The sequence below is a fragment of the Lissotriton helveticus genome, chromosome 1_1 (genome assembly GCF_964261635.1).
Source record: "Lissotriton helveticus chromosome 1_1, aLisHel1.1, whole genome shotgun sequence".
NCBI lineage: Eukaryota > Metazoa > Chordata > Amphibia > Caudata > Salamandridae > Lissotriton > Lissotriton helveticus.
Window position 1 is genome coordinate 1691985482 of NC_136057.1, and position 10650 is coordinate 1691996131.

Below are 10650 nucleotides of genomic sequence, written 5' to 3' on the forward strand. Positions count from 1 at the left end.
CCTCTAGTTGGCAGTCCCACCGCCTAATTATGATGCAACCACACATGGTGCGGTCACATACTTACATTTCCCTATGGGAGCATGTGTTGTGGCTATAAATCAGCTTTAGCACAAGCTCCCATAGAGAAATGGGAGGCTGTGTTCCTCCCTGCACCACGTGGCAGGCACCTCAAGGTGCCTGCCACACAGTGCTGGGATCAACGTGCCCCATTGGACCCCAACCGGAGGCCGCAACAGAAGGGGCCCTGCTAGAGGCCCCCAAACACGCTTTCCAACAGGCTTTCCATGTCGGAAGCCGGCATGGAAAGTCTGCCCCAGAAACCGTGCATCATAATTAGGTCTCACGGTTTTATGGTATTTATTATTTGAACATTTCCGTCTGTATTTGTCCATATTTATTTTTTGGAAAGCTTATTGGTATTTATCCATATTTAATTTGTGTTGTTTAAATAGATGAGGTGATAACTCGTGTATTTCTGCATTTATTTAACAGATAAATGTGGACTCATACTTAAATGCCTGTCAGGTTTTAGCACATTACACAGTAAAAAATATAAACATAATAAACCCACATTAAAGAAATAGTGTAATAACACATATACATGTTGAGATATGCAGTAATTTAAGGACATATCATTGAGTTTTGTAGCTCCCATTGCTGTCGTTATGTACAGCTACTGGCCTGAAAGTGATTAATCTCAGCATGATGAATCACTCAAAAGAAGCTAAATTATCTGTATTTTTCCACTTTCAAAAATAAATACAGACAGGGGAGACAGTGTTTTCTGTCTGTGTTTATCTGTAAAAATCAGACAAAGCGGAAATCAGGGAACCCTAATCATAATATGGACGGTATAAAAATGCGTCCATATGAATTACGGGCCAGACTCCGACAGGCCGACGGGCTCCTTGAGCCTGTTGGAAGCGAGCTGGAATGACTGGCCAGTTGCATTTCCGACAACCGAAATTGTATTCAGGGGGTCAATAGTGAAACCAACCATCTCGGTCGGAAAGCTTCCGTTTCGACCGAGATCGTAATCGACCCCTAGGACTGACATTTATCAGGCCTGTTTCACATTGTTAAAAATAATCTGTATGATTCCAAAACAACAGGGTGTGACACTGGAGAAGACAAGAGGCACCTACTGGAGTACAATATTGTATGGCAGCACATTTTTATAAACTGCCTTACCTCTTGTCATGTTTGAAGAGTCACAATCTCTTCAGTGCTGACTCCCCCGTCACCTTGGTTAACGTTATTCAAATTCTTTGCAAGCCAAAGTTGAACACAGAGCAAAATATATTTTATGAACTCCTGGTGCCTCCATTGCTTGCTGGACTGTGAGGATGGGCAATTGCCTACCTGACCTATCTGACATTGTACTTTTCAACTTTCAGGTTTCAACCTACTTACCATTTCTTTGGCCTTTGATTCGACCACTGCGACTGATACCACTGACAAAATGTATTGAGGATCCCTAACCATCTGCCTTTCTCATAAACATTCATTGCTGAAACACAATATCCCACCAGAGGACATCCAGAGAACCATTAGAAATCATTGAACAGTAAAGCTACACCAGCCATAGAGAAACATGAAGATTTGACTTTTGTGATTTGGCGAAGGACGACAACCGCATCTCAGGAGTATGGCTGAGGATCACTTCGAATGATAATGAAATACTACTTCCACCTGGTCTGGTGCTCCTACATCAAATCATTCACCAATATCATCCATGACATGTTAGTTCATAATAACTTGAGCAATATTAAGCAGTTGTTCAATAGTCACTGTACAGCCATGGTGAATGTTAAATTGCTTACTATTTGTAATGTAAATCTTACTGTTTAACATGTTTGTATTGCAAATGCTCTTGTGCAACCTCTCGGAATATGAACATTGTACATTATTTTATGTAATTTAATTTAATTTAAGGGCCCTTGGCAGTAAATAACAATCTTTTAAAAATTAAATCACTCTTGTCTTTAATGATGACTCTCATATATTCTTGGCTACATGACTGGCATAATCCTTCAAGACAGAGTTTCAAAACTAAGTAGGTGTGGGGCATGTTGCATCACAATGCGTCATTCTTGAACAATCACTCTCAGCAATGTTTTTCTAAGCAGAATTTAGGATTTGGATGGAACATGCTTCTTCAATCACATTCAAAAGTTTGAAACACAGAGACCCACTGGTCTTTGTCTATTAGTTCACTTGGCTCAGATCTGTGCAAGGGAAGCAATTTGAAAAAAACAATTCTGTTCATTAGACTAATTTGTAGGCCTGGGCGGTAAACTCTGCTACCCTTGAGGAGTTTGTGGACTTTTTCTAACTCTGCACTCCGCATGGACAGCAGAGCTTCTAAAAACTCAGCATATTGGTGTGCAGCAGATTCTTTCCTCTCTCATGGCTCGCCAATATTGAGTTAGCAAGAGCGAGCTAGGAAAATCCAATGCTAGACTATCTCCTGGCGAGATTTCTCATTGCGAGGGGTCACGGTAGGTCATTACTGCTCATGTTGAGAAACCTGCCACTTGCATTGAGGAAGCTGCCACTCGAGTAGAACATCTCAAGTGGCAGAAGGATGCACCCTTTTGAGCTAAAAATCAGCAGTGCAACTTACCTAACTCCATCGCTTGCGGAACTCCATGGTGAGTTTTTTGGTCACTCCGCAAACTCTGGCCAGGCCTCCTACTTTGTCCCTTGTTTACGAAAACGCTTATGCCAGCCATTAAGAATCTAGGAAACCGCATTTACACAACCACTATAAAAATAAATTCCATGTTGTTCACATTTAGGAATCTTCTTTGGCTATTCTCAACGATCATCGTAATTTGGGGTGTTCAACGGACAAAAAGAATCTTACTGTTTAAACATACATCTTTCTTAAAGAAATAAATAAATGACAAAACTCAAAAAAGTGAATCTGTGCACAAGCCCCTAACTTGCATGAGAACTTTATCCCAAATTATGTTTTCTACTCCTGACTCATTCTAAGAAGGTAGATATATACCTCAGGGTCACATGACTTCTCTGTCACAGGTCAGAGACGAGATAATTAGAAAACAAACCCCTGCCACTGTGTGTCTCAAAATGTCCTTTGTGAGAGAGAATTTGCTTGTTGTTTAGCAAAAGTGGGAGGGATGGGATCAGATAAGCAGGATGAGGGTTTGGTGGTTTTTATGGTAGGCTTAATACTGCAATCTCTGGAGGGATTTCTTTCCTCATGATGCCCCTTATTACTTCGTCTTTACTTGATACATGAAAACTCATGTCATATGGTATAGTGCCTCACTAAAGGCCTTTACTAACTGACCCTTGGGTTACAAGTGTTGAAGGCCTAAGGAGATATGATTGTGTGAAAATTGTCATAACAATATGATAGTGCTACTTTTATTCACTTAATCTCCCTGTGCCTTAAAAAATGAATGTGTCCCTCTGTAATGCAACTGGTGTTCATGTGAGGAGCTCTGATACCTTTGGATCAAGTGTGCCCTATATAAAACTGAAAAGAAAGTGCTTCACCCAAAAACAGGTTGCCGGGCTCACTCACCAAACAATGGGTTTGCAGCCGTTCAAATAGGAAACAGCCATAACCAGGCGAAAGTACAATATAACCCGTTCTCTCCTAAGGAGAGGGAGAAAGGCTTTCTAGAGAACTGGGAGAAGTACTTGTTCAAAGGACATCCCATCTGATGAGGTAGAGGCCATTCTTGGGTCGTAAAAAGGAGTGCAGGTGGTTTTACACAGCTTTGCTGATCTGACAACAATGGTAGGCTTGAATTCACTAACAAAATATAATATTTAGTATTTTTATTCTTTTATCCCAAATTTATTGTGACATTGTTAGTACTGATCTTGTTGAGATGACTGTTGTAATACTTAGATAATACTAGAGGATAGGATTTAATAAAAAACCCATTATATTAATTATCTATTGCCTGTATAATGAATTGAGTAGACACAATTGGGGTAGGCACATCATGGGTCCTCCAACTACTCTGTTAGGTGTGCTCACAAATGGGCTTTCTTCTAATGTGTATGGTCCTCGGGGACGGGTATGAGATGACTGTGTGCTTTCCCTAACCTGCAGTAACGCACACATATTCCTACAGCTCTGGGAACTAGCAAAACCTAGCCAGGCGTGCCTTTAGAAAGGAGTGATATGAACCAGTGGTACCCTATATTGGCCAGTTCACTGGTTGCTACAAATTTCAAATTTGAGTGACATACTAATGTGTTTGGAAGACCCATGTGTACTTATAAATCTTCCATAGAATGAAGTCCCCTTATCCCTTAGGGCTTTTTAAGTGTAACAGATACAAAAGAAACCTGAGATAAGAACCAGTACCTGAATGTTACTAAATTGTGGCTGATGAAGAAAATATTCCACAGAAAATGCATCCTGTGGTTACTATCTACTTGACAGGGAATAAAGATCCTGCTGACAGAAGAAGAGGTCTCATTCATTATAGGGACATCTTCACTCGTTAAATCTATCAATAATGAGTAGCTGTAGCTGCAGCTGACAGTAACAACTGATGAAAAAAAATCACTTTCTATTACACCTGCCCAAAATCATCCTTACTAATGCAAAGAGCTTCTCTTAGCATATTCAGAGCTCACAAAGTAATACCAGTGAGGGTTAACACATATCATGGATCCAGGGTGGGTGAGTCTATTAATGCTAGCAGTCAGCAATGACCAGCTTTAGTGGAATACACCTCTCACCTAGCAAGAGACCAACAGTAATTAGTGGTCAGCAAGAACATTCTACAAGAGGTTATAAATGTTTACTGACAGCTGAGACCATATGTATTCATGACTGCAGCAGGCCTACTTCACTTGTTACTCCTACCTAGATTAATTCATTGACTATAACGGTTACAGGGTACAATGAGATCTTCAGGAGTCACAAATTAAATTACAAAGAGTACCAGGGGCATCGACATGCACCAGTTTACAGCTGCACTGCTTACAGACAGTCAATCGTCTCAGTAATCTTATGAGTAATCGATGTTTGTAGCACAGAAGTGCGCCAGTCCAGCAAGGAAGGAGGTAGTGAATCCTTCCATCTCCTACATATCTCCCTCCTGGCCAACAAAATACCATAAAAAAGTAAATATTTAGCCAGCCCCTGAAACTCTGGAGAAACACCAAAGATAACAAGAGCAGGACATAATATAACTGGGGATCCCAAGGAAGTGGAGAGTGATAGGCAAACTGCATTCCAAAAGGGTGATAAAAGTGGGCAATCTAGGAACATGTGCAAATCGGAGGCTGCTATCAAACCGCATTTAGGGCATGAGACAGGTGAATTATCCGAAAACTTTGACAGGCGTTGTGGCGAATAATAGGCTCTATGCAGCGTGAACAGGTGGTTTCGGCATAGCCAAGATGGTTTCACAATATTCCACATGATCTTAAAAGACTCAAACCACAAGTTCGCAACGCTGGTGTTAGTAATATGTGCGGTCCACAACAAATCAGGCAACTGGAACTCACTATCGATTTCATCCAGTAAAAGATTGTACCAAAGTGAGACCTCTTTCTTAGTTGGAGGTTTATCTGTTAAGAGGGACACTATTTTACTATCACCCCCCTAACTGAAATCTGCCTTTAACAGAAATCTGTGAGTGTGCCCAGCTTTGTATTTGTAGATATTTAAACCTGGAAAACCCATCCCCTATTTTTGAACTCAATACCTCCCACGGGAGTAGGCTACCATCAACAAAAAGACCCCCCCATACCACCAATCCTGCCTCTCGCAGCGGTACTGCAAGACTATCCAGAAGCCAGCTCGGGGATCCTGGTGAATTCCATAATGGAGCCTTACAAGAATAATAATCAATTTTAATGGAACGCCTGAGTTTGGCCCATGTTTTAGATATATCTCTCAACACCTTCAGTTTTACTTTTTTTTAAAAACTTGGGATCCACAAACTTATACAAAAATTCGTGATCAGCAACCTTTTCCCCTCTTAAGATCAGGCAACTCATGCAAGAGAAATTTCTGTCTGTTATTAAATTGGTAACGGTTCTTTAATTGTCCATGTTTTTTTTTTGTTTTTTTTCCCCCCAAGGTCCAATGATTACGCTGCTTGGCACCTTTTCCACGTTTATTTATACCCAATAAAGTTGACATCGGTATAGAAATGGGTATACTAACGCAGCATATGACCCTGATGGTTGTTCCAATGTGGTGTAGTTGGAGTTTGGCATTACTTACTGAGGGGCAACTTATGCTGCTCCACTTAAAGCCCCTTCCAGTCTACCTGTGACAGTAAGTTCATCTCCACGTGCTACTATTTGGTTACCAAGGGCGAAATATGAGGACAAAAAAACCAACAAAAAAACAATCTTATGAGTAATCCTTTTCATCTATTTTTATCTGTGTTCAATTTAAAGTTCAGACAGAGAGAATGTGATTTAAAATCTTTTAATGCTCCAAGAATGCCCATCTGGGCTTTGTCCAACAGCTCCGTGTATCACATTTCAATTTGAGTAACCAGATTTAAAGTCCACCCAATGCATTTTGGGCTACAGGCCCTTCGTCAGTGGTAACTGGAAATTTAGAACAACCCATCAGGAACCATGTATAAATTGTTAGACTCTTCAAAATTAATGTAAAATGTTATGCATATTGTACTCAAACATATATTTTATCAAAATATGTGTGCCTATTATCAATTACTTAAAATTGAAAATTAGTGAAAAATTACCCATGCTGTTCATATATGTGCCTTTACACCGCAAAATGAATAAAGCACCAAAAAGTGAATGAAACAAAAAGTGAATAAACCCTCTGTTAAAATCAAACACTATTTATAAAAAACCTAACCCAAAATCCCAGCTCAAGAATTCTATGAACGTTGTTTTTAGTCATCTCTGACTCAGCCTTACAACCTTCAGTGGAGCCGCTTGTTAAATAGTACATGCCTGTAACGCATTGAAAGAATAACCTTTGGGCCACAAGCGCAGAACGGACCACAGTCAACTCTCAAGCTGTGTGAAAAAGGCTGCTTTACTGAAGACAGGTGCATCTTACAAAAAACATAACCTTGGCCTTTGCCTCCCAAAACTAAACCTCTCTATACATGCTTCATCTACGTATCCCCTTTGACCACCCCTAAGGTTTCCACTCCCTTCTCCTGTCTTTGCAACTATTTAGCAACCGCAACTCAGTCAATAACGGTTGTCCCTTTAAAACCTGTAACCTCTTCTTTACCTGTCAAAAGATCTACCTAACTAAGTATCTCCTATCCTACTCTTATTACCTGCTCCTGGAGTAACTTGTTCCCAACTATAAAGTGAACTGTAAAATTGAACAGAACTAGCTTCCAGACGCCATGAACCTGCTTCAAGTGACAACCAATTACAATGCATTTTCACTCCCCCGATGCACCTGTACCCAACAAATTCGGCCGTCCATCCCATAATAACCAAAATAACCCCCCCATATTACCTTCTAAAGGGTCGGTAGGAGGGGATCGGAAACTGTCCCTAACTGCCGGCTGCCATTTCACCTTACAAAATGGTAACACAGCCTCTAAAATTTCCAGCTAAAACACCCAAGCACATAGCCCAAGTGCAGCCCATAGAGAGACCAATTTGTCGCAGGCTGCACCAATTGCCCAAAAACCCCGGGGGGTGCGAGCCTCCCCAAAGCCCCATTGGGCCACATGCCCAGAATGGACCACAATCAAATCTCAAGATGTGTGAAAAAGGACACTTTATTGAAAACAGGTGCATTTTACAAAAAACATAACCTTGTCCTATGCCTCACAAGACTAAACCCAGCTATAAATCTTTCATCTACATATCCTCCACCCCACCCCTAAATTTTCCCCGGCCCTTCTCCTTTATTTGCAACTATTTAACAACCCCAACTCAGTCAATAACTGGTGACCCTTTAAATCCTGTAACATCTTCTCTACCTGTCTAAATATCTACCTAACTAAGTATCTCCAATCCTACCCTTATTATCTGCTCCTGGAGTAACCTGTTCCCAACCATAAAGTGAACAGGAAAACTGTACAGAACCAGCTACCAGACGCCACTCAGAAACAGTCCCTATAACTTTCCTGCCAACCCTCCCCCCCCATCACCTAGGCTACTCTTGGGCATCTTCATATGTATAGTGCTTTGTCTAAAACTTCCTTTATTTGTATATCAGGTAAATCTCCATACCGCAGTGAGACAAATGAACGCCATCAACCCTGAAAAAGTACACTGCAGCATATCTTAGTTCTGGTTGTTCCACTCTACCGAAACCTGACTCACCTCAAAAGACCCTCATGTCCCTGTTTATCTTCCTCCTGGCTTTATCAATGGCGGCACCCTCCATTGTCTTCCAGGGATGAATTCAGTCCAAACGACAAAGCATCCCGACCACTGCTGCCTAATCTCCCTCAAGTCCCTTTTCATTTGCTTTAGTAGGGCCAAACCCTTGCAAACCACTAAATCATTCTCCCCGAAATTAATTATTAGAACATTCTGGCATCAATTTATTCAAACTGGGATTGAGCTTGTGCCAGCGCAAACCCCCTTTCCCATGCCAACTTATTTTAAACAAGGCAGGTTCCAATCCAAAGTTAACACCTTTCCCTTTTTGAAGCTAGTGTCTCTCTGCCAACTTGACGAATGAATGCCCGACTATGCAAATGGCTAGCGCCTCCGACTCTGGCCCTGCTACTGCACCTGAAAAGACACATGTCCATGTTTGTAATACGTACCCCCATCGAACGGGACATATCAAAGCCTCTTCATTGGCCCCTAGTAATACTGTCTTCTACAAACCCCTTTGGTCCGTCTTCGAGTGCGTGAGGAGGATCATGACCGCTTCACTCCGTGTACTTCCCTCAATGAAGGCCTGCAATCCATTTCCTCCCCAACAACTCTGATACTATGAATGCTCTGAAATACAGCCATTACATTAAGGCAGCAAATAAATCTGCTTCCTGTAAGCTAATTCATATCCTGGGTAGCTCCTCTATCATCCTGCCTAATAATGCTTTTGACACCGGCATCCTGGCCCGCCGTCCTTTCCCTGCTTGCCTGGCCCAACCTTCCAGCATACACTTTCCTAATTCACCTGCCAAAGGGGCATATCCCCACCACAACTTGTCCATGAGTGCTATCCCCGCTAGCTTGGCAGCAACAGTGAACTTCACCAAACCCCTATCAGAGACATAATGAACTGTATGACATCCTCCTCTCCGGCCCAAGTCCCTGTCCTCCTCTTTGCCCCTCCTGTTATAAAGGCCTGCCAGATCCTTGCCATATGCCCGTCTCGTAGAAACTCCTAATGACCCTACCACCAGTTGCGGCATCCTTTGTCTCCTACGGACCACATCCCCGCAGGCACCAGCGTCTTCTGAAACTCCCTCTCCGTGGCCAGTCCATAGAACCTCCCCCACTGCGAACGAGAGAAAGCATCTGCAATGTCATTGTCCACTCCCGAGATGTGCTTCGGCCGCAACTGTACATCACACTTCAGACAACTTTGAATGAATACTCTCATCAACTTCAGGACCTGCTCATCTCTTGCTGACTGCTTGTTGACCACCTGCACCACTGCCATGTTAACCACCCCGAAAATGACCTTTCTATGCGCTAGGCTCTGCATCCACACTGTGACCGCTATGACTAAAGGAAACATCTCCAAGAAAGCAATAGTCCTGCCCCCATTCTTCCATTGTTGTGGGCGTACCTCTGGGCACCACCTGCCCTGCCAGTACATCCCAAACCGGCATGCTCTTACAGCGTCGGAAAATACCTGCACATCCCATTCGCACTCCTCTGGTGCGGACATGGGAATCCCATTGAATTCTTCTAAGAACTTGCCTCACATGTGTAAATCCTCTTTCGTCCCTGCGGACAGTCACATGTAATGGTGTTGCAACATGAGTCCCGCTAATGACCTGCTCAATCTCCTGCAAAATGCCCTTCCTGACTTAACTACCCTGCATGCAAAGTTCAGATGCCCGAGCAGCACCTGTACCATCCTCACCATCCCTTTTGTCTTGGCCAACATGTCATCAATAAACAATCTCACATGCATTTTCTTATCCGCCGGCAACCTCGCTTCCATGGCCACCGAATCCAACTCAATACCTAGAAATGACAACACCGTGCTTGGACCCTGCGTCTTCTCTGGTGCCAGGAGCACACCTAGTGCCCCATTGAGCTCTTGGAAATATGCCAACTGTTGCCGATAGTCCAACAAACCAGGCCATCCCACCAGGAAGAAGTCATCAAGGTAGTGTGTCACCATCTCTTTGCCCATTTTCCAAGGGAAGACCCATTGCAAGAAGGAACTAAACTTCTCGAACAAGGCACATGATATTGAACAGCACATGAGAAACTCCTGATCCACAAAGATGTTCCCATCCACTTGGATGCCCAGCAGCTGAAAATCCTCTGGGTATACTGGCATCAGATGGCAGGCAGCCTTAATGTCACATTTTGCCTTCTAGGAACCCCTGCCAACGTGTTCCACTAGGTCCCTCGATTTGTCCCCTGATGAATAAAAAACTAATGTCAGGTCCTCGATATGAAATCATTCACTAATCCTCCCTGTGGCCATGACAATTTCTGAATCAACCAATACTAGCTTGGTTCTTTCTTTGGCACCACTACCACCG

The 10650-nt window shown here is 42.7% G+C and overlaps 1 protein-coding gene across 1 annotated transcript in view; it reads left to right on the forward strand.

Annotated features, from left to right (window-relative positions):
• The window catches only part of LOC144764995 (maestro heat-like repeat-containing protein family member 2A), a 67066-nt gene extending 65135 nt beyond the window's left edge, over positions 1–1931 (forward strand). Inside the window, exon 17 of the mRNA XM_078650308.1 lies at positions 1399–1931. The gene's annotated coding sequence lies outside the window, so the exon portion shown is untranslated. The remainder of the gene's footprint in view (positions 1–1398) is intronic.
• Positions 1932–10650: the final 8719 nt, after the last annotated feature.